The sequence below is a fragment of the Lactuca serriola genome, chromosome 6 (genome assembly GCF_051521515.1).
Source record: "Lactuca serriola cultivar US96UC23 chromosome 6, Lser_US96UC23_V15, whole genome shotgun sequence".
Taxonomy (NCBI): domain Eukaryota; kingdom Viridiplantae; phylum Streptophyta; class Magnoliopsida; order Asterales; family Asteraceae; genus Lactuca; species Lactuca serriola.
In genome coordinates, this window is record NC_136413.1 from 32,143,666 (window position 1) to 32,167,485 (window position 23,820).

Sequence of the window (23,820 nt, forward strand, 5' to 3'; positions counted from 1 at the left end):
GAGCATGAGTACATGAAGGGAAGTGTTAAAGAATATTATGACAGAAATGTAGCTAGCTTTTTTTCCCTTATCTCTTGTGACAATCGTCAAAATTCGAGTCGGTTCTAGATTTGATAAACTTAGTTGTATGTGTAGGCACGACACATTCGAGACTTAGTAACTAGAAACTAAGTTATAACCTACTAGAAACTTGGAAACAATTAGAACCAATGGATAGTATACTTAGATTTCACATTGATATGTGAATTCTACAACTACTTAACTAAAGTGAATATCCATATTTAGGTCACTCTTTGACTCGAACACCTTTTCATGAATCATATACACACATCATGCACTTGACCTAGTTGTAGAAATTAGGTCCTAGTCTCGTTGGAACTTAAGTCAGAGTTGATAACTAGGACTAGTATACTTGATTCCTCAATTTCGCTTGAATCTCAGAATCATTACATAGAATGTCAATAAACTGATAAAATAATTTACAAACATTATTTATGTAACAACGTGAAAATTTAAAACATTTTTATTTCATTTTTTAAACATAACATATCTCATATAATCATCTCAAACTCAAGTGTATAAAATGTTATCACGGTAAAACATATCTTAGAATCCTAAATACAAAATCCTCTGTCAGTGTGTACAAATCATGCCGGTGCCTTCCCGCGATCCTTGCTAGTACCTGAAACACATATCACATAACACTGTAAGCACAAATGCTTAGTGAGTTCCCCAAAATACTACATGCATCACATAAGCCACTCGAGGCTATAACTCCATGAGAACTTCCGGTTAATGTGTCTCAGGGCCTTTCGGTTCCATAATCTGAGTAGACCTTCCGGTCCTACTCTGTCGACCTTCCTGTCCATACCATATTGACCTTCACCGGTCTATATCATGCTACTCATAACATACACAACATATACATATTACATAGAAACATATATCACATACTCGTCATAGCACATAAGACCTTCCGGTCACAAATAATTACCATTCTAGGTAAGGTATAGTGAGAAGACTCACCTCGTATGATGTCTAGTAACTCACGTGCTCGATATCCCCGAACTCGAAACAATAACCTACCCCCCGCCTAATCACATAAAGTAATTATCTCAAATCAATAACGATTATCAAGGCTAGACTAATCCCTTCCTTGTTCTCTCAGAAGGCTAAAATACCATTTTACCCCTCTAATGGTCCAAAAGTCCACATGTTGACCAAACCTTAAAAGTCAACGAAAGTCAACTGTAGGGAGGTACGCTGCGCGTACCAGCACTGTACACGGGGTGTACTCCGTGGTCATCCAAAATTGGGGAACTCGACCCCTTACGCGGTGCGTACTGGGATTACGCCCAACGTAAGTCCTGGTTTCATACTTTCATGATTTTTGGTCTGAATAGATTAAGTCATAAGCTCATATCTCAGATCCAGGTACTCTACTATCTCTTAAGCCATAAAGTCAAAACCTTTAAGCCTTTGCATGGCTGTAAAGGTCACCAATCACTTCAAACACAAATCCTCTTTCCCCATTAAGCCCTAATCTCATGCATGACTTAAGATTGGATTTTTATGGATTTATAACAAAAAATACACTGAAATGGGGTAGATCAAGGTCCATGGAGTTCCTTTGCTCAAAAAGTCTCCACCTTTGGGACTTAAACCCTAAAAATGCTCCTATATGATGTTCATAACAAAAGAGTTGTAAAGTTTGAAGCTTTTTACCTTTGAGAAGCTCCCCACTCAGTTTAGCTCAGATCTAGAAGCTTGGACTCCAATCTTTCCTCTTCAATGTCTTCTATTCTTCTTCACAAGCATATAATGACACTTTCAAGCTTAAATACACACACAAGTTTAGAACAAAGGTTTAGCTGTTTTAGGGTTTCACTCTCTTGAAATGGTGGCTGAGATGGAGGTCATAACATTCCTTTTATAGTGCTCATGTAACTATGGTACGCCCAGCGTACTGGGTAGGATCCGCGTCAATGGCACGTCCATGGGTACGCGTAGCTTACGCTTCAGTACGCCCAGCAAACCCAGTTGTCACCATTTTCTATTTTTGGATAATTTTGACAACTTGGAAAAGAAGAAGGATTAAAGAGATATACCTAACTTTCAGGATGTTATAATTCTCCCCCACTAGAATCAGACTTCGCCCTCGAAGTCTCATGCCGCAATTAACTCCGGATGCTGCTCCCGCATCTCCGATTCCGGCTCCCAAGTCAGCTCGGACCCTCTCCAATGTTGCCACTGGACCTGAACCAGAGGCACCTCCTAGTTCCTCAGAACCTTGATCTTCCTATCTAGTATCACGATCGGCCTCTCGATGTAATTCAGGCTCACGTCTATGTGAATATCCTCCAATGGCAGTACCGCCATCTCGTCGGCTATACACTTCATCAACTAGGATACGTGGAAGGTATCATGGATCTAACTCAATTCCTCGGGTAGATATAAACGGTATGCTACCTTGCCCACTCTAGTGATCACCCTGAAAGGACCAATGTATCGGGGCCCCAACTTGCCCCTCTTCCTGAACCAGATCACTCCTTTCCAAAAAGATACCTTCAGGAGTACAAAGTCCCCAGCCTGGAACTCGAGCTCGGATCGTCGCCTATCCGCATAACTCTTCTGGCGACTCTGGGCTGTCCGTAACCTCTGTCTGACCTACTGAATCTGCATTGTTGTCTTAAGCACTATCTCAATGCTACCCATCACTCGTTGCCCTACCTCTCCCCAACAGATGGGGGTCCGACACCTCCTCCCATATAAAAGCTCAAAGGGAGGCATACCAATACTCGAATGATGGTTGTTGTTGTAAGAAAACTCAGCCAAAGGTAGGTATGTATCCCAACTTCCACCGAAGTCCATGACAGATGCTCGAAGCATGTCCTCAAGCGTCTGTATTGTCCGCTCACTCTGACCGTCCGTCTGTGGGTGATAAATAGTACTGAAGTACAATCTCGTACCCAACTCCTCATGAAACTTCTTCTAGAACCTGGAATTGAAACGTACATCTCGTTCTAACATGATCGAGATCGGCACACCATGCCGAGACACTACATCTCTCATATACAGTTCTGCCAGTCTCTTTGCAGAAAAGCTCTCACTGATAGCAAGGAAGTGAGCGTCAACACCCCTCGCAGTTCTCGGCAATTTGGTGACAAAATCCATAGAAATATGTTCCCACTTCCACTGGGGAACCTCTAGTGGTTGCAACTTGCCATGCGGACGCTGGTGCTCGGCCTTAACCCGACGACAGGCTAAGCACCTCTCAATAACCCACACAACATCCCTCTTTATACAGGGCTACTAGTAATCTCTCTTCAGGTCCAAATACATCTTAGTGGCCCCGGGATGGATCGAGAATCTTGATCTGTGCGCCTCCTCCATCAAAATGCTACGTGCCCCGCCCATAAACGGCACCCAAATCTGACCGTGAAAGGTTATAAGCCCTCGGCTATCAGTAACAAACTCGGATACCTGCCTAATCACCCACTCTCTCTTGCGGTTCTCCGGTCTCACAACTTCTGCCTGGGCCTCTCAGATGGTATCCAATACCAGAGTCATCACCGTCATCCTCATACATATATATCGTATTGGGGCACTCTCCGCCTTGTGGCTCAGGGCATCAGCTACAACGTTAGCCTTGCCCGGTGGTACAGGATCTCACAGTCATAATCCTTTACCACATCCAACCATCTCCTCAGGTGCATGTTCAAGTTGGGTTGATCCATCAGATACTTCAAACTCTTGAGGTCCGTGTATATGGTACACCAAACCCCATACAAATAATGGCAACATATCTTAAGGGTGAACACCACTGCGCCCAACTCCAAATCATGGGTGGGATACCTCATCTTGTGAGGCTTCAGCTGCCTCGATGCGTATGCTATCACGTGCCCTCTCTGCATAAGCACCGCACCCAACCCCGATATAGACGCGTCACAGTACACCACAAAATCCTCTATTCCCTATGTAAGGGCTAACACTGGGGCTTCGCATAATCTCTGGCGAAGCGTCTCAAACGAGGTCTGCTGCTTTGGACCCCAAGCAAAAGCCATGCCCTTCCGGGTCAATCTGGTGAGAGGAATGACAATCTTGGAGAAATCCCTGATAAATCTCCGATAATAGCCGGCCAACCCTAGAAAACTCCTGATCTCGGTGGGGGATCTCGGCACCTCCCAACTCATAACAACCTCAATCTTGGCCGGATTGACCAATATCCCATTCTGATTAATGAGATGTCCCAAGAACTGGACCTCTCGTAACCAGAAATCACACTTGGAGAATTTGGCATAAAGCCTCTCCGATCTCAATACACCAAGAATCTTCCTCAGATGCTCCTCATGTTGCTCTCTGGATCTCGAATACACTAGAATATCGTCGATGAACACAATCACCGATCGATCCAACATCGGTCTGCATACTCGGTTCATGAGATCCATGAACGTTGCTGGTGCATTGGTGTGCCCAAAAGGCATCACCACGAACTCGTAATGCCCATAACAAGTCCTAAATGCCATCTTCTGGATATCATCATCCCACACCCTCATATGGTGATATCCAGACCTCAAGTCTATCTTGGAGAACCAAGAAGCTCCCTGCAACTGATCGAACATATCGTCGATCCTCGGTAGTGGATAACGGTTCTTGACCGTCAACTTGTTCAACTCTCGGTAATCAATGCACATCCGGTGTGAACCATCCTTTTTCTTGACAAAAAGGATCAGTGCTCCCCACGACGAGCTACTCAGTCGGATGAATCCCTTCCCCAACAGCTCCTAAAGTTGCGAGGATAACTCCTGCATCTCCGGTGGCGCAAGGCGATAGGGTGCCTTAGGAATAGGCACTGCCCCCGAAACCAAATTGATGCGAAACTCCACCTGCCTCTCGGGAGGCACGCCTGACAACTCCTCGAGGAAAACATCCGGAAACTCTCGCACTATCGGAACCTCACCGACATAACTCAGCCTCTCTATGGCAACTCGTGTATCCATCACATAGGCTACAAACCCTCTACAGCCCTGCTGTAGACTTTGTCTTGCTCTGGCAGCCGAGCAAAATGCTGACCCAGATCGGGTACCCTCACCATACACAGTAAGTACTCCCTCACTAGGGTCTCGTATGGTCACCAACTGATGCTGGCAGTCGATAACAGCTCCGAATCGGCTCAACCAGTCCATGCCTACGATGACACAAACATCACCCATCGTAATCGGTACCAAATCTAACGGGAACTCAACACCGAAAATCTCAAGTACATATCCTCAAATCAAATCAGTAGCAAAAACCGCTCGCTCGTCAGCTATAGAAACTCGTAGAGGTTGACTCAACGCCTCTCGCCGGATACTGATGTGCTGACTAAACGCTGATGACACGGAAGATGAACTCACACCCAAGTCAAATAACACTAAAGAAGGTACAAAATTCACAAGAAAAGTACCTAAACATATCACATATAAGCACCATATATATAAACCAAAGAATAACCAAAAGATCACATACCAGCCACAGTATCAGGTGCTGCGTGGACCTCTTCCGCAGTCAATTGGAAGGCTCTGCCGTGATCCTTCAGCACTTCAGTCTTCACGGGCCGACTCTCTGTAGCTCAAGTGGTAGAAAGCTCAGATCCATGCGCTGATCCCTGAATCAACTGCGGGCACTCGGCCTTCCTATGGCCAGTCTGGTTGCAATAAAAGCAAACCATGAATCCCTTGGGGCAATCCTTGGCTATATGCCCCTCCTTGCCACATTTGTAGCAAGCACCTGCTCGAAAAACTCCATCATGTCCCTTACTGCACTTCCCACAAGTGCGGCCCTTTTGGCCTCCAGAAATCGTATCGGCGGGCTTTACCCGCTTGGCTGCCGGCTGAGACTGCACCAGCCGCTTGTCCCTCCTCTGAGACTCGGCCTCCTCCCTAGCCTGAGTCTCTAGCTCAATCTCCCTCTTCCGAGCATTTTCCTGGAGCTCGGAAAATGTTCGGTATGTCGAGTTCGCCATGAACTCCCAAATGTCTCTCCTCAGTATGCTCAAATATCGACTCATGTGTGCCTGCTCGATAGGCATGTGCTCAGGGAAAAGCAACGCCCTCTCATGAAACATCTGCATGATCACCGTTACAGACCCGTCCCCTGCTTGAGGGTTAAGATCTCCTGGGCCAAACGTTCCCTCTCCACCGGGGGAACATACTCGTCTCTGAACATAGTGGTGAGCCTCTCCCAGGTCACCGCAGTAAGCTCTGCAGGAGTAAAATCTGCCGTCACAAACTTCCACCAGTCCTTCGCTCCCAAGCGAAGCTGGTTTAGCGCGAACTATACTCTCAAATGTTCCGGACAGGAACAAGTGTAGAAACATCCCTCAACCTCATAGATCCACCTCATCGCGACTATCGGATCCTGTGTCCCATCAAACTCTAGTGGCTTTGTGTTGCTAAACTCTCGGTACCACAACGAGTCATCCCCCTGCGGCCTAGCAGTGGCAACAATTGTGGTGGCTGCAGCAGCAACAACCTCGGTTAGAGCAGCATATCGCTCGTCGAATGTCTCAATCAGCGTGGTCTTGATAACCCAAACATCTCCGGTATCTCAGCCCGAATGGCTGCGGCCACCTCCTCGTGAATCATCCTACGAATCTCCTCAATACTAGTACCACTGGTACCACTGCCTCCTGGGTTGTGGCGCGTTTCCACCATGATGCCTCTGAAATATGACATAAAATAATCAAAGACTCGATCGAGATTACTCACCCTCAATCAACCGTTCCTACTTGTTCCTTAGCACCCTAAGGATTCTTACTTGGGATGTTTACCGATCCGATGCTTTCAGTAGTACGGGCCCAATACTGTCTTCCACACCGTATCCGTATCCACACCAAGTCCTCCTCCTAGGATCCCAATTCGCAAGTACTCTATACCCGCCTGCATTCAGCCTACTCTCAAGCAGAATTCTCACAAGCTACTCTCTGTTACCTACATGCACTCAAAGCGAATCTCAGCAGCGTAAACTCTTAGGCTAAGGCATCATATATCAAGCCACCCTAGTCCTAAGATATGATTTACCTAGCCTACTCTAGCATGCATAACACATCACATAATAGCTCATAACACATAATGTAAGGGTATTTTGGGAAATCACCATTCAGGCGCTGGCTGATCGTACACACTTGAGTTTGACTTCAGATACACCCGAAGGTGCATCCAAATCCCTCAAACCAAGGCTCTAATACCAACTTGTAACGACGTGAAAATTTAAAACATTTTTTTTCATTTTTCAAACATAACATATCTCATATAATCATCTCAAACTCAAGTGTATCAAATGTTATCACGGTAAAACATATCCCTGAATCTCAAATACAAAATCCTCTGTCAGTGTGTACAAATCATGCCGGCGCCTTCCCGCGATCCTTGCTAGTACCTGAAACACATATCACATAACACTGTAAGCATAAATGCTTAGTTAGTTCCCCAAAATACTACATACATCACATAAGCCACTCGAGGCTATAGCTCCACGATACTCTCCAGTCAATGTGTCTCAGGGCCTTCCGATCCCACAATCTGAGTAGACCTTCCGGTCCTACTCTATCGACCTTCCGGTCCATACCATATTGACCTTTCGGTCCATACCCTGTTGACCTTCCGGTCCATACCATGCTACTCATAACATACACAACATATACATATCACATAGAAACATATATCACATACTCGTCATAGCACATAAGACCTTTCGGTCACACATAATTACCATTCTAGGTAAGGTATAGTGAGAAGTCTCACCTCGTATGATGTCTAGTAAGTCATGTGCTCGATATCCCCGAACTCGAAACAATAACCTAGCCCCTGCCTAATCACATAAAGTAATTATCTCAAATCAATAACGACTCTCAAGGCTAGACTAATCCCTTCCTATGTTCTCTTAGAAGGCTAAAATACCATTTTACCCCTCTAATGGTCCAAAAGTCCACATGTTGACCAAACCTTAAAAGTCAACGAAAGTCAACTGTAGGGAGGTACGCTGCGCGTACCAGCAATGTATGCGGGGTGTACTCTGTGGTCATCCAAAATTAGGGAACTCGACCCCTTACGCGGTGCGTACTGGGATTACGCCCAACGTAAGTCCTAGTTTCATACTTTCATGATTTTTGGTCTAAATAGATTAAGACATAAGCTCATATCTCAGATCCAGGCACTCTACTGTCTCTTAAGGCATAAAGTAGAAACCTTTAAGCCTTTTCATGGCTGTAAACATCACCAATCACTTCAAACACATATCCTCTTTCCCCGTTAAGCCCTAATCTCATGCATGACTTAATCTTAACGTCCAAGATTGGATTTTTATGGATTTATAACACATAATACACTGAAATGGGTAGATCAAGGTCCATGGAGTTCCTTTGCTCAAAAATTCTCCACCTTTGGGACTTAAACCCTAAAAACGCTCCTATATGATGTTCATAACAAAAGAGTAGTAAAGTTTGAAGCTTTTTACCTTTATGAGAAGCTCCCCACTCAGTTTAGCTCAGATCTAGAAGCTTGGACTTCAATCTTTCCTCTTCAATGTCTTCTCTTCTTCTTCACAAGCACACAATGACAATTTTAAGCTCAAATACACACACACAAGTTTAGAATGAAGGTTTGGCTCTTTTAGGGTTTCACTCTCTGGAAATGGTGGCTGGGATGGAGGCCATAACATTCCTTTTATAGTGCTCATGTCTCATTTAGGGTTTTGAGTCTGGGCCCATTACGCCCAACGTAACTATGGTACGCCCAGAATACCGGGTAGGATCCGCATTAAGGGCACGTCCATGGGTGCACGCAGCGTACTCTTCAGTACGCCCAGCGTACCCACTTGTCAGTAGTTTCTATTTTAGGCTAATTTTGACAACTTGGAAAAGAAGAAGGATTAAAGAGATATGCCTAACTTTCAGGATGTTACAATTTATAACAATAAAAAGAGTTATAATACCATAAGATAAATTGAAGTCTCAAAGATTCTATGGATTTTGATATCCAAAGATTTATTAAATCTCAAAACCCTAAAAGCCCTAAAACCTAAATTTTATAAAATTTAACATCAAGAATTCTATAAAAATAGTTTTGAAACTTATAATATTATCTTAAAATAATTAAATTCAGGGAAATATAATCAGCGAAAATAAAATTGAAGTCATTAACATTCACCTTTAATTTATAAGTCAAAAATCAAGTTTTCCTGAACAAAAAGTTGGTTAGGGTGTATATTTTATAAAAAGTTTAAGATTTTTATAAAAGAATTGAAATTTTTATAAAAGTAAAAGAGAAAGAGGGTCTTATACCTCAAAAATTCGGATCCCTCCCTCCCCATATCTCTCTCTCACACTCAAAAGGCACACACTACTCATTTTCACTCACTCTTCACTCCACCTCTTCAATTCTCTTCCACTCTCCTCTCTCTCACACTCCACCACCACTATTTTCTCTTCCTCTGTCCACCAACCACGAAAATTTCCAGAAAATATAATCTCATAACACTCAAAACCTTCATCATCAAGTGTTGTTCTTGAGGTAATCACAAAACTTTCATTATCCCTTCACTTTTTCCTTCATAACTTTGTGTTTTCTTGCACTGTCTCCATCTTCTACTCCATTCTAATGAAAGATCATGAACACATAAACATACACACACACACACACACTCACGGTTTTTATAATGATGGTGGTAGGATTTCATCCAAAAACAACATGCATGTTGTAAATGATGAAATCCACGGACCTAAACCTAAGTAAAGATCATGAAAATGCAGTTTTCTACATGTTTTTGTGGAAAATCACCACATGCACTCTAAGTTTTCTTTCAAAAATGATTTTTGAACATTTCAAACTCATTAATGGTCTTTAAAATAACATGCATGTGATGATCTTCAAGCTTAGATGCTTGATGATTAAAGTTTGTTGTTAAAGTTTTCAAATATGTTCATAAAGGATTTATTCCCAAATAAATATCTAAAACAAGTTTTCTGATCAAATCCGATTTTTCCCATAATTCCATCAATAAAATGAGATGTTCTACAAATTTTCAGAAAATAATTCATTTTTTTCGAATTATTATATTTATTGCAATAAATTAGGACAATAATTCATATAAACTACTTTATGAGGTCTATAAATCCTAGGTAAATTCTTGGATGACCCCTAAAGTAAATGATGACGTCTCAGTGAGTTTCATTGATTTTTGTTACTGTTTTCTATGGTTTTGAATTTTCTTTTTGTTTAATACAAATAAATCATAAAACCACTTTAAGGAATGTGAAAAGGCTATATAAGATTTTTCAAAGATCCTAAATAATGTGGAACACTTAGAAAAATATTCTTAGAATTTTTCATAACGCATTCCTATTTTCCCATATTTTTGTATTTATAATGGACTAATAATGAGAAAAATATTTCTACTCATCCAAAATTCATGAAAATTTACCAAACAACCTTATAATATATTAGAACTCTAAATAAAAATTGGAATGATTTTTCTATTCAATATGCTGTTTTTATTCTATTTAGAAGATTAAATACACTTTAAACTACAAAATTGGATTACACTATATAAAAATCACCATTGGGATTTTTATCAGATTAATTACACTGTAAATAAAGTTTACAAAATTTTTTGTAATTTAATGTAACTGTTTAATAATTATTCTCAACTTAATGATTATTTAAGAGGATAAAACAAAGAAAAATAGAAAGACTAATTGAAAAATATATTTTCTTCTTTTCAAAGCTTCTAAATGTATAATAATAGTGTTACAAAAAGTTTAGGTAATTTTGGAAACATTTTTCTATTTATTTCAATTTTTATTAGAATAAATGAACAAAAATCATAAAATCGGGTTAAACAGTTTAGAAATCTATTTTTATATTTTTTCTAGCTTAAGTATGTCTAATGGTAGTATCATAAAAAGTTTGGGAATTTTTTTCAATCACATCAAAAATTCAAGAGAAAATTTCTGGAAGACCTCTACGGTGTTTAGAATGAAAATTCAAAGTTTGAGAATTTTTGGAAACTGTTTGATGATATTTTGGCTTTTTAACAGCTTAAACACATTTAAATGTGTTGAATACCCTTAATTAATATTACAAAAATTTGGAAAATTAATATCCAAAATTGTCTTAATAACATGAGTTACAAAAACTTCACCATTTCAGAAAAATGTTTGTAACTTATCAATATTAAATTTTGACACAATATTGGCATAATTCTATTGTAGTAGCAAGTATACTAGTATTAGCTTTCTATTCGAGACTCATTAGTGTGTAACATCGTGTAGGAATTGATAGTGGTACAAGCGGATCGTAGTTGAAGGCACCATTTGCATCATCCCAATGCATATTGTGAGTATTCACGACTCCCCTATTTTCGGTTTTTATGTTTTGGGGTGGAAAAACATGTCCAAAAAACTATTATTTGTTCATTGTATTTAAATTGATTTGTATAAAACTATTTTGCTATAATTTGCTATATTTTGCTATGTATGTCTATGCAACACGAAACATGAGAACTTATCATCTTAAGTCCCTTCCCTTACACTTTTCTCCAACCATTAACTCTTTGAGCTAACGGTCATTATGGATAGCGCTATTAGGAATTGACAACTCCTCACTCGCCCGATTGCTGGAGTGCATGATACCATATAGGCTATGGAACGATAAGCATAGACCTTTTTTGGGTTTAAGTGTTGCGTCTTTGGGCTCGTTTGATAGTCCATTTTGGTTACTCGGTTTGGGCCTGTCCAACCGTGGTTTAAGCAATAGGGTTAGATTATATATATTATGTATGCATGTATAACTTTACAAATAGTTCTCATTAATAGCTTTTGCATTGTAACCCTAAACACACCTCCACAACCGAAGTTCTTCATCGAGGTCTTTTGAGGTGTGAGATATTAATCATTCGACATCTTTTGATCCATCCTTGTGTTCTTTGATTGCTTCACTCTTGTTTATCTGTTTTGAATCTATTGATCCAATAGCATTATAATCCCATCAATTGGTATCAGAGCAGGAGACTGTGTAATATATACGCATCTCTTTTGTTTGAAGAATCCATTAGGTTTTCCGCTTTTATTGAATATATAGAAGATGTCTTCCTCTTGTCAACGGTGTATATGGTGTTCGATAAAACCCTAGTTTCAACTTTACAAGTCTGATTCAAGCAGATTAAAAGAAAAAGTTTCTCATCATGTCTCACGACAATTCACAAGTCAATCCAATCAACATATCCAATAGTATAAGATCCATTACGAGGTTTCCCATTCTCTATACTCAAGATTATGAAGAATGGGCGCATCACTTTGAAGACTACGTCGTTGGATATGAAGACAATGGCTATCTTATCTGGGAAGCAATTACATTAGGTCCATTTGTTCACTCTGGAACGAACAGAACAATCAAGACTCAAAAAGAGTATAACCAACTCTTAGTAGATGTAGAGAAGATCCCTCAAGACAAAAAAGACAAGGTGTTATGCAACGTTAAAGCCATGAGAATGATCAGATTCACTCTGCAAGCCGATACTTTCCGTTTAGTAAGTTCATGCACTACAACTAAAGAAATATGGGATAGGTTGAAAGAATTATATTCGATTGATGAGGATCTAGAGCACTCGATCCAAACCCTAATGAGTTCGGTGCTTTCGAACAAAAACATGAAGAGAAACTCATTCAGACATTCGATCGTTTTCAATCATCTGCTTAGCAAGATGATGAAGCATGGTATTAAAAGGAAGGTGATTGAACAAAAGGTCAAATTCATGAATGGCTTAAGATCCGAATGGAGGGCAGTGGTCTCGACTGTAAAGGCACATGATTAATTTAAATCTTACTCGCTGGCAAAACTAATGGGTATACTCAAATCTCATGAAAGCATGGTGACTAAGGAAGCGAAGGTAGTTTCGGGTGCGGGTTCTCTGGCCCTTGTTTCTAAAAGCAAGAGTGTGGCAGACAAAGAGGAAGAATCTGATATGTCAGAGTGTGATCTGACTAATGAAGAATATGCATTGATGGTTACGAACCCAAAGATGTTTGCTCGTAAGAAGTTCCCTATTAACAAGAACTGAAACTGGTAGGGAAGCTGTAGCTCTGAAAAGACGAAAGAGGATAACAAGAACCCTAATCAGAAGGACGATGAGAAGAAGGAGAACAAGCTTGTGGGAGATTCAGGATATTACTGCAAATACTGTCACGACAAGAACCACTTTGCTAAGGATTTCATGCTGAGAAAGATGTCTTAGAAAAAGGATGATGAAGATGACGAAGCTTACCACATGCGAAAGTTGGAGGAGATAAAGAAGAATAAAGCAAATAACGTTTCTATGAATGCTTTAACTGTGCAGGAACATGTTATTGATGATGAGTTTGGTGGAGTAGAAGTCTAGTCTATAGACTCTGCAGATGAAGAGGTACGCAAACCTTCGCATGGAAGAGCTTATGTGGCGAGAGAAGGAGTTACTAAGTCGACTGGGAGATGCTTAATGGTGACAGCCGAAAGTAAGCATGAGGAAGCAAAGCTTAAGGAAGACAAATGTATCACTGCCAAGCCTGTAAGTGAAAAGATCAGTGATTGCGATCAGCTGATCAAGAAGGTACAAACAATTCTAGAATCACTTAAAATACCAGTAAAAAACTACGAAAAAGAATTAAATGAATTAAAATTCAAGTTTTCTAACTTAAGTGGCAGTCTTATGCAAACTCGCTTAGCAAATTCTAACCTAACTGATCAACTCAGCAGGGATTCTTCCAAGAGTGAAGAGAGAAGCATATGGATACAACAGAAGGAGTCAGAGTTAGTTAGGGCTAGGGATGAAATTATTTATGTGCAACGAGACAATTTGAGGTTTTTGAAACAAAGAAATATTTTCTGTTTAATTGCTAAACGCTTATATACTAATATCACCCAGTTGTAGCTAGATTGTGAGATAGGTAAAAAGATTCATAAGATGATTTTGCCTTTCCTTGAATTTGAGGAGGACGAAGTCATCGCTGGATGTGAATCTATAATTTCCTCAGATGAGCTTTCAGTGACCTAAAAATATGGACTGGACAAAATTGAGGCTTTTATTGAGTCCAAAGAACATAAATGTATGTTAAAGAATTTGCTAGACGAAAATGATAAATTAAAAATCAAAACCGAGACCATACAGAAGTTTGACTCATCCAATGCCAAATTAAGTTCAGAAAATAAAATGAATTTAGAAACCACTTCTGAATTTGATGAGGAAGGTGAAATGAGCGAAATTTCAGTAGAAGACGAGATTGACTGTTCATAATTTCTCCAGAGCGAATCCGAAACAGCAAAATCGTTTGTATCTGAAAATTATGTGGAGTTCGCTTGAATTTCCAAAGATAAGTCCAAAGTCCTCAAAGAAAAGGCGGTAGTTTATCAAAAGGTGCAAACAATGCCGAACCAAGTATATGTTTTTAAAGGAATAATTAAGAAACAAATGTCAGAGTTGGCCTCTTTGGTTAACAAAGATAACGCTGAAGGTTGTGATAACTACTTCTGGTCTGCACCCATAGACAATGCAGACGAAACAATTGGACTATTGGAGCGAACCTCATGGAGAGTCAAGGGTAGATACGTGGCTGAACCCATCAACAAACCTTCAAGTTTTGATAAGCCAAGTTCAAGCGGCACTAAAGAGATACCAAACGAACCAATAACAACATCAAGCATGTATTCAACAACAACCGAAGAACATGAGGAGAAACCAAAACCAAGAGCGAACATTCATAAATCTCAAGAGCAACTTGCTTAACAGAAATGCCAGAGGAACAAAAGATACATGAAGAAACTCAATGAGAGAAAACAGTTTTTGCAATCCCAAAACCCTAATTATGCTCCCTCTAAAAAGGCGTCCAATCCCAAAGCAAATAACAAATCAAGGGACAAATCTCCTTCATGCAATCATTGCCACATAAGTAGTCAGACAAACCGAAAAGGAATTTTCGGTCCTAACTCTTACCACGCCAAGAACCGAAAGTCAAGTTTCGGTCCTAACTCTTACTACGCCAAGAACCGAAAGTCAAGGTTCGGTCCTAAATCCCATCCTCCTCACTCGCAACCAAAACCAAACCCAGTGAAGGATATCCAAGGAAAGGGAAAACTCGTCTCTGGTAATGAAGCACAAGTTAAGAAAAAGTTAGCTGACCTTAGAACTCCAAAGAAAAACTCAACTGAAAAAACAACTAACACTAACACACCCCAATTAAAGCAAGATAAAAATGATGGGTTTTGATCATAAGAACATCCTATGTGCTCATACAAACCCTAATGCTTGGATCTAGGTTTCTCTATTGTACATGCAATTTATCCAAGACTATAAACCCTAGATCTAGCATATGATAATCAATGTAACATATAATTAGGGTTTAGATCATACCTTGATTGTTATGTAGCAATAACAATCTCAAATCCTCCTTGTAATGAGTTTAGAAAGCTTAGAGTCACAAATGTCACTCCTCTAATGGTTCACAAACACCAAGAGCAAGAGGATGAAGAAGAGAAGAGAAAGAGGCTCTTAAAAACGTGTGGAAACCCTAGACCACTTGTTCACCACGTTTTTGGAGCATAAGGGTTCTATATATAGTGAGGCTATTAGGGTTATCTAACAAGGAAACCCTAATTTGGATGCTTAAGCCCTAAGCAACCCATGGACTCCTTTCCTTAAAGGCCTTGAACGATTTCTAATGGGTTTCCCCATAGAATTCGTCCAACCTTATAATATAAGGCAATCCATAGCCCAATTGCAATTATCTTATAATTGCAATTCCAGTCCCTTAAATTTAATTAATCTCTTTTAGTCACAAACTTAATTCTTATTAATTCTTGACTAATATTAATTAAACAATATGATTTCTCCTTTAATATATTAATCCGATAATATATTAATAAATCATATTTAATCCTTTCTCTCCATAATTCATCCTATCAAGTTGCTTTGGTGAAGGCAACCCAAAAGGACCATGCACCATCGGGTCAAGTACATACCAAAATAGTTATGGACTTAGACACTAATCCAACAAAAAATAAAATCAAAGTTTACACCATCAAACGAAAAGATGAAACCACATTAATAAAAAGAACATATTTGGTTGATCTTTCTGTTACAATTCCTTATTCTGTAAAAGACTCACCGGGGCCCAAGAGACTTTGGGTTCCTAAATCTGCTTAATTTTGCAAGTTATAAGTGACGAGCAGTTTGACGACGAATGGTATATTGACAGTGGCTGCTCTCCTGACATGACAGGAAGGAGGGAAGATGTAACGACCGAAAAATACAACCAATTTTAAATTTTTCAAAAAACAGCTCGATTCCATTAAATCTTTACAAAAAGGTTTTCAATACTAAACATTTAACGTAATCCCAGAATCACATTACTACAAAATGTAACATCCCCCTCTGGCACGTATCACAATATTGTCCGCTTTGGGCCACTCGGCACGAGGACTTCCCAGGGGGTCACCCATCCTGGTACTACTCCCGCCCGAGCACGCTTAACTGCAGAGTTCTTATGGGATCTGCTGCCCTCACGGCTTTAAAACACATTGTGATAGGGAAGGTATCCACACCCCTTATAAGGAATGCTTAGTTCTCCTTCCCAGCCGATGTGGGATCAGATCTAACCCACTTTCACCCCCCCATTATAGGGTTCGACATCCCCGTCGAACACATCGACCCGTGCCCTGGCTCTGATACCATTTGTAACATCCCCCTCTGGCACGTATCACAATATTGTCCGCTTTGGGCCACTCGGCACGAGGACTTCCCAGGGGGTCACCCATCCTGGTACTACTCCCGCCCGAGCACGCTTAACTGCAGAGTTCTTATGGGATCTGCTGCCCTCACGGCTTTAAAACGCGTTGTGATAGGGAAGGTATCCACACCCCTTATAAGGAATGCTTAGTTCTCCTTCCCAGCCGATGTGGGATCAGATCTAACCCACTGTCGAGATGGCCGAGTGGCCCAAATCGGACAATATTGTGATACGTGCCGGAGGGGGATGTTACAAATGGTATCAGAGCCAGGGCACGGGTCGATGTGTTCGACGAGGACGTCGAACCCTATAATGGGGGGTGAAAGTGTGTTAGATCTGATCCCACATCGGCTAGGAAGGAGAACTAAGCATTCCTTATAAGGGGTGTGGATACCTTCCGTGTAACAACGCGTTTTAAAGCCGTGCTCACGGCTTTAAAACGCGTTGTGATAGGGAAGGTATCCACACCCCTTATAAGGAATGCTTAGTTCTCCTTCCTAGCCGATGTGGGATCAGATCTAACCCACTTTCACCCCCCATTATAGGGTTCGACGTCCCCGTCGAACACATCGACCCGTGCCCTGGCTTTGATACCATTTGTAACATCCCCCTCCGGCACGTATCACAATACGGGTCGATGTGTTCGACGGGGACGTCGAACCCTATAATGGGAGGTGAAAGTGGGTTAGATCTGATCCCACATCGGCTGGGAAGGAGAACTAAGCATTCCTTATAAGGGGTGTGGATACCTTCCCTATCACAACGCGTTTTAAAGCCATGAGGGCAGCAGATCCCATAAGAACTCTGCAGTTAAGCGTGCTCGGGCGGGAGTAGTACCAGGATGGGTGACCCCCTGGGAAGTCCTCGTGCCGAGTGGCCCAAAGCGGACAATATTGTGATACGTGCCAGAGGGGGATGTTACACAAAATCATGAGGAGTGGTACGATCACGCCTTCGCCTTGCCACGGTCTCCTGAAGAACCTGAAAAACATGAACCGCAACTGTAAGCCCGAAAGCTTAGTGAGATATCCCCAAATTACCAACCACATACACCATACACGCATAACATGCCACAACATATCAGATCACAGAACAGCCATGCACTTCGGGTCTACTGTGTGACTGGTCCGCCGCACCGGCCTACAGCCCACCTACTCCACCCTCTGAGTCTAGCCATAAACCTTGAGTCTACAGTGTGATTGGTCCGCCGCATCGGGCCTTCAATCCACCTGGTCCACTCTCCACATACATCGAGTCTGCAGTGTGATTGGTCCGCCCGCACCGGGCCTTCAATCCACCTGGTCCACTCTCTGAGTCTACAGTATGACTGGTCCGCCCACACCGGGCCTTCAGTCTGCCTGGTCCACTCTTCGAGCCTCGGCACGTCTGGTCCGCCCTCTTGGGGCCTACAGCCTATCCGGACCGCTCGCTGGGCCTTCGGAACAACCGGTCCGCCCTGGGTATCTTGGCCTACAACACAAAGCAGGACCCGCCTCAACCCAACTCCAGTCCAAACAACCATGTGCACATATACATACAATCATATAGTAATTCACAGTCAACAAGCAGATCAAACAGATCACATAACATATCATCATCCTAACCAGGATACCGACCTAACAGGTCACTAGCATAGCATCTCCCTATCTCTCAGGATACCGATCTCAATCAGGTCTCTAACATATACCACCCTAGCTCTCGGGATGCAAACATATCACAACAACAACATAACAACAACTACCCGGATCTCAATCCGATAAGGGCCGGCCTTGGTGCCTTAGACCCTGTTGATATAGTGAGGATAACTCACCTCGAAACTGCCGGCTGAGAGGATAAGATCCCGCTGCTCCAAGCTCCGACACGAACTCCTCCACTGAACACCAACACACTCAACTCAATAAATAACCTTAATTACCAAAATACCCCTGAAAGACAACTGGTCAACCTTTGGACAAGGTCAAAGTCAACCCCTGACTGAATCTACTCACCGAGTCAACCCGATGACTCGCCGAGTCCCCATGCTCAGAACTTCCCTCAGTCCGCGACCTAACTCGCCGAGTCACCCCGAGACTCGTCGAGTCCAACAACTCTGAGTCCACTCGCCCACAACTCACCGAGTCATCCCCTGACTCGCCGATTCTCGACTCAACCCGAAAATATTGGGACTCTTCGACAAGACTCGCCGAGTCCAAGAACAGACTCGCCGAGTCTAAGGTTATCTTCAACCTACTCGCCGAGTTGTTCATACAACTCCCCGAGTTCCAGGCCATCTTCAAGCAACTCGTCGAGTCCACCCATGTGACTCGCCGAGTACCATCGGTCTGAATCCATACAGAAGCATTCCAGGCCATGCAATTGATCCAAAACATAGATCTAGCCTCCTACAACCCATCCATCACGTAAAGTGGCAAACTTTACGTGAATCCAAAGAGATCTAGGCCTTTTGCACATTAGGGCTAAGGTTTGGGACATGATAGCTTCACTACACACTTGAACACAGGGACTTTCAGGCATTCCAACCTTTCTCCATTCCAGATCTGAGGTAGCAACCTCAGATCTAACCTCTAAACTCCAAAACACCAAAAGATAAGCTCCCCACAAACCCCATAATGATGAATCCATAAGACTAACAACCCAAGGACGAGATATTACCTCAAAAGAACACCCCAACTGCAATGGAACTCGAATCCAAGCTAAGCCCCTTGCTCCAAGCCTCTTCTTCTTCAAGATCCCTTCCACAACCACCTTTCCAAGCTCCAATTCACTCAACAATGGGGTTTCTCCACGAACTAGGGTTTCTAGGACTCAAGGGGGGTGATAAGGAGGCTGGGGAGGGAGCATAATGTTCCTTATATAGGGCTCAACTTCTGGATTTAGGGTTTTCTCCATCCAGCGCCTACTCGCCGAGTCCAATACACTGACTCGCCGAGTCGGCTACTTAACACGCGACCAAGTCGCGACTCTACTCGCCGAGTCTATCTTTCCCAAATTACTCTTTTAGCCCTTCAACTTTACTCTTGCTATTCCGGGATGTTACAGAAGAGCTTAGGGCGTTCCGGTCCCTTAAGGATGGTGGATGTGTCAAATATGGAAACAACTCATATGGTACGATCAAAGGATATGGGATGATTACAAATGGCGAATTTTCGATTCTTAAAGTAGCTTACATGGAAGGATTGCAGCATAATCTAATCCATGTCTCTCAACTAGTTGTGGGAACTGGATTAATGGTTTCGTTCGATGACGAAGGTTCAGAGATCATCGAGAAGAAAACTAAAGATGTCCTGTTAAAATCCATGCGCAAAGGTGAGATGTATCCTATGAATCTCAACCCAATTAGAGGAAAGCCATCAGTATGCCTGCTGACAAAGGCGAACTTAGATGAAAGTTGGTTGTGGCACCGAAGACTCCCGCACCTGAACTTTAAAGATACTAATAAGCTGGTTCTTGGGGATCACGTACGTGGACTTCCTATTCTCAAATTTGACAAGGAGCATCTGTGCGCAACATGCGAGATCGGAAAGCAAAGTCGAAAAAGTCATCCTTCTCGTATCAATACAAAGATCATCGAACCTCTTGAACTACTGCACATCGACCTATATGGCCCTTCGGCTATCGAAAGCATCGGTGGTAGTAAGTTTATACTTGTAATTGTAGATGATTTTTCACGCTTCACCTGGGTTTTCTATCTTAAACAGAAATCAAACGCGACTCCCAAGCTGAAGGTTTTTATCAATCAAGTGGAACTGCAGCTGCGAACGGTGGTAAGAAACATAAGAAGCGATAATGGTCTAGAGTTCAAAAATAAAGACCTTGAAGAGTTTCTGGATGAAAAGGGAGTAACTCACAACTTCTTTGCTCCATATACTCCACAACAGAATGGAATCATTGAAAGGCGAAACCATTCTTTATGTGAAGCCGCCTGAACAATGTTGAGCTTCGCTTCTCTTCCACTATACTTCTGGGTTGATGCAATTGCTGCTGCATGCTACACTCAGAACCAATCCTTCCTTAACAAGAGATTTTCCATCACACCATATGAGATTTTGAATAATCGCAAGCCAAATGTAAAGTTTTTCCATGTGTTCGGTTCACGATGCTTCATTTTCAACTCAAAAGAGAACCGCAACAAATTTGATGTTAAGGCAGACGAAGGAATCTTTCTTGGTTATTCGCTTACTTCAAAAGCATATAGGGTTCTGAACAAACGCTCGAAGAAGATTGAAGAAACCTACTATGTTACTTTTGATGAAAATTACATGAAGAAAATACGAACAACCGAAAGTCAAATGGAGGAAATCTTTCCAAAATCAGGTCAAGTCTCGGTTCCTATTTCCAATCTGTTTGAAGAGTACATGCTGCTCTTTGATGAACCAGAGAAGGCGATCCACTCAGAAGCGAAAGCAGCATATAACAAGATCAATACCTTAAAGAAAATTATCGATGAAGCTGCTAAGGCCATGGAAAGCAAACCTCAACAACCAACCGAGAAGCCAACTCAAAGCGAACCTACTGCATCAGATAATCATTCAACCACCAATGTCCCTCCAAAAGAAAGCTCAATACTCTAGGGGGAGGGTTCGTCAACACCAAAAACGACCGAATTCCCTTATCAGGGGGTGAATCCATCATAAGACCCAACCTATGAAGATCCATTCGAGGGGGGAAAATCCAGATTCTGACATAGGATACGCTTCGCCATTTGAGGGGGAGAATGAGAATACAAATGACGAATGAGATCTCTCAGAACTTGAAGTAGAAGTAAATGCTGAGTTGGATCCTGCCTATGATCCAAATTACCCTTCTCTCATAAAATGGACAAAAGATCATCCTAAAACTCAAATCATTGGTGAATCATCTGAGGGAGTTCTCATACGCTCTCAACTGAAGGCGAAGCAAGCTGCTTTATTCTTTCAAGTAGAATTCTGCATGTTTAATTCATTTGTCTCCAAAATTGAACCGAAAATGATAAATGCTGCTCTTGATCACTCCGATTGGGTGTAAGCTATGCAGGACGAACTCCATGAGTTTGAATGAAATCGTGTTTGGAGGCTGATTCCCACACCAAAGGATGCATCTGTAGTCGGTTTAAAATGGGTTTTTAGAAATAAGTTAGATAAAGAAGGCAACGTAATTCGCAACAAAGCGAGGCTCATGAAAAAAGTATATTTTCAGGAAGAAGGAATAGATTATGAAGAGACCTTCACTCATATAGCAAGGTTGGAATCAGTGATAATCTTTCTGGCATATGTTGCACATAAAAACTTCAAAGTGTTCCAAATGGATGTAAAATGTGCTTTCTTGAATGGAGAACTAGAAGAAACGGTATATGTTGAACAACCAACTGGATTTGTGAACAAGAAGTATCCTGATCACTGTTACATACTGGATAAAGCAGTCTATGGTTTGAAGCAAGCCCTGAGAGCCTGGTATGAAACTCTAACACGTTTTCTCAAAATGTCAAAATTCAAACAAGGTTCGGTTGAGCCAACATTCTTTCGAAAGAAAGAGGGAGAACACTTAATGATAGTTCAGATTTATGTCGATGACATCATATTCAGCTCCACGAATCCTAGCTTAACATCTAAATTCAAGAAGTTGATGGAGTCTAAATTTGAGATGAGTGCAATGGGTCTGATTAACTTTTTCCTTGGACTGAATATAAGATAGGGACCAGAACGCATCTTCATTAATCAGGAAGCATACACGAAGACTCTATTGGCAAACTTCGACATGACGAGAGATTCCAAAGTAAAGGTTCCAATGGCATTTGGCACGAAGTTGACTCAATCTCTTGAGAAACCGGCTGTTGATATGACTCTCTATCATCAAATGATAGGATCTCTAATATATCTAACAGCTAGTAAACCGGACATAATGTTTTTTTCTGTCTGCTATTGTGCCAGATTTCAAGCAAATCCAAGAGAACCTCATGTGGTTTCCGTGAAAAATATCTTCCGATATTTGAAGCGAACCTCGTCTCTCGGTCTTTGGTATCCTGCAAAATCCAGCTTCTTTGTTCAAGCTTTCTCTGACGCCGATCTTAGTGGATGTGGATTGGACCGAAAAAATACAACCAGCGGATGCCAGTTCCTTGATGGCAAACTTGTCAGCTGGCAGTCAAAGAAACAAACTTGTGTGTCTCTTTCCACAACCGAAGGTGAGTACATCGCTACAACATCATGTACATCATAGGTCATATGGATACAAAGCCAACTTAGAGATTATGGCTTAAGCATGAAGAAGATCCCTCTCTACTGTGACTCTAAAAGTGCGATTTGAATATGTCACAATCCAGTGCAACACTCGAAGACTAAACATATTGCACTAAGATACCACTTCATAAAGGACCATGTGGAAGATGGTAAAGTTGAAGTTCACTTCGTTCGGTCCTCAGACCAACTGGCTGACATCTTCACTAAGGCCTTACCAGAAACAAGGTTTAATAAAATTCTACAAGGTTTGGGAATGATGGAAGCTGTGTCGATACCGAAACCCCTTTCGTATCACTAAAAATTGGAGAAGCGAAATAGAGCGAACGCTCGGTCTATTTCGGCTCTAGAATTTTCGGGAACTGAAATGAACCGAACGTTCGGCCCATTTCGCTTCATCTTTTCTAAGCTATGGTTTTGGTTGTATATTTTTGTAAAGCTATCTTATTCTTTCGTGTGTTTATATTTAGTATTTATTTTCTTTTCTGTTTTTATTATTTTTCCGAAATTACAAAAATCCAAAAATATTTTTATTTTCTTTTTTTATTCTTTTTCAGAAATATTCAAAAAATCCAAAAATATTTTTATTTTCTGTTTTTATTCTTTTTCAGAAATATTCAAAAACTCCAAAAATATTTTTTTTTTCAGAAATATTTAAACCTACAAAAATAATTTTTTTATTTGTTTGTTTGTTTCGTTTTTTTGGGGGTTTGACGATCACAGATGCTATCTCGATTACTATTGGATGTAGACCGAAGCCCCCTAGACTCTGATTGAAGCCTTAATATTTCGTTTTTTTTTTTTTTTTTTTTT

General features: G+C 41.4%; 1 pseudogene; it reads left to right on the plus strand.

Annotated features, from left to right (window-relative positions):
• Nucleotides 1–17,555: 17,555 nt before the first annotated feature.
• On the plus strand, nt 17,556–17,673 carry LOC145060693 (5S ribosomal RNA; annotated as a pseudogene).
• The last annotated feature ends 6,147 nt before the right edge of the window (nt 17,674–23,820 follow it).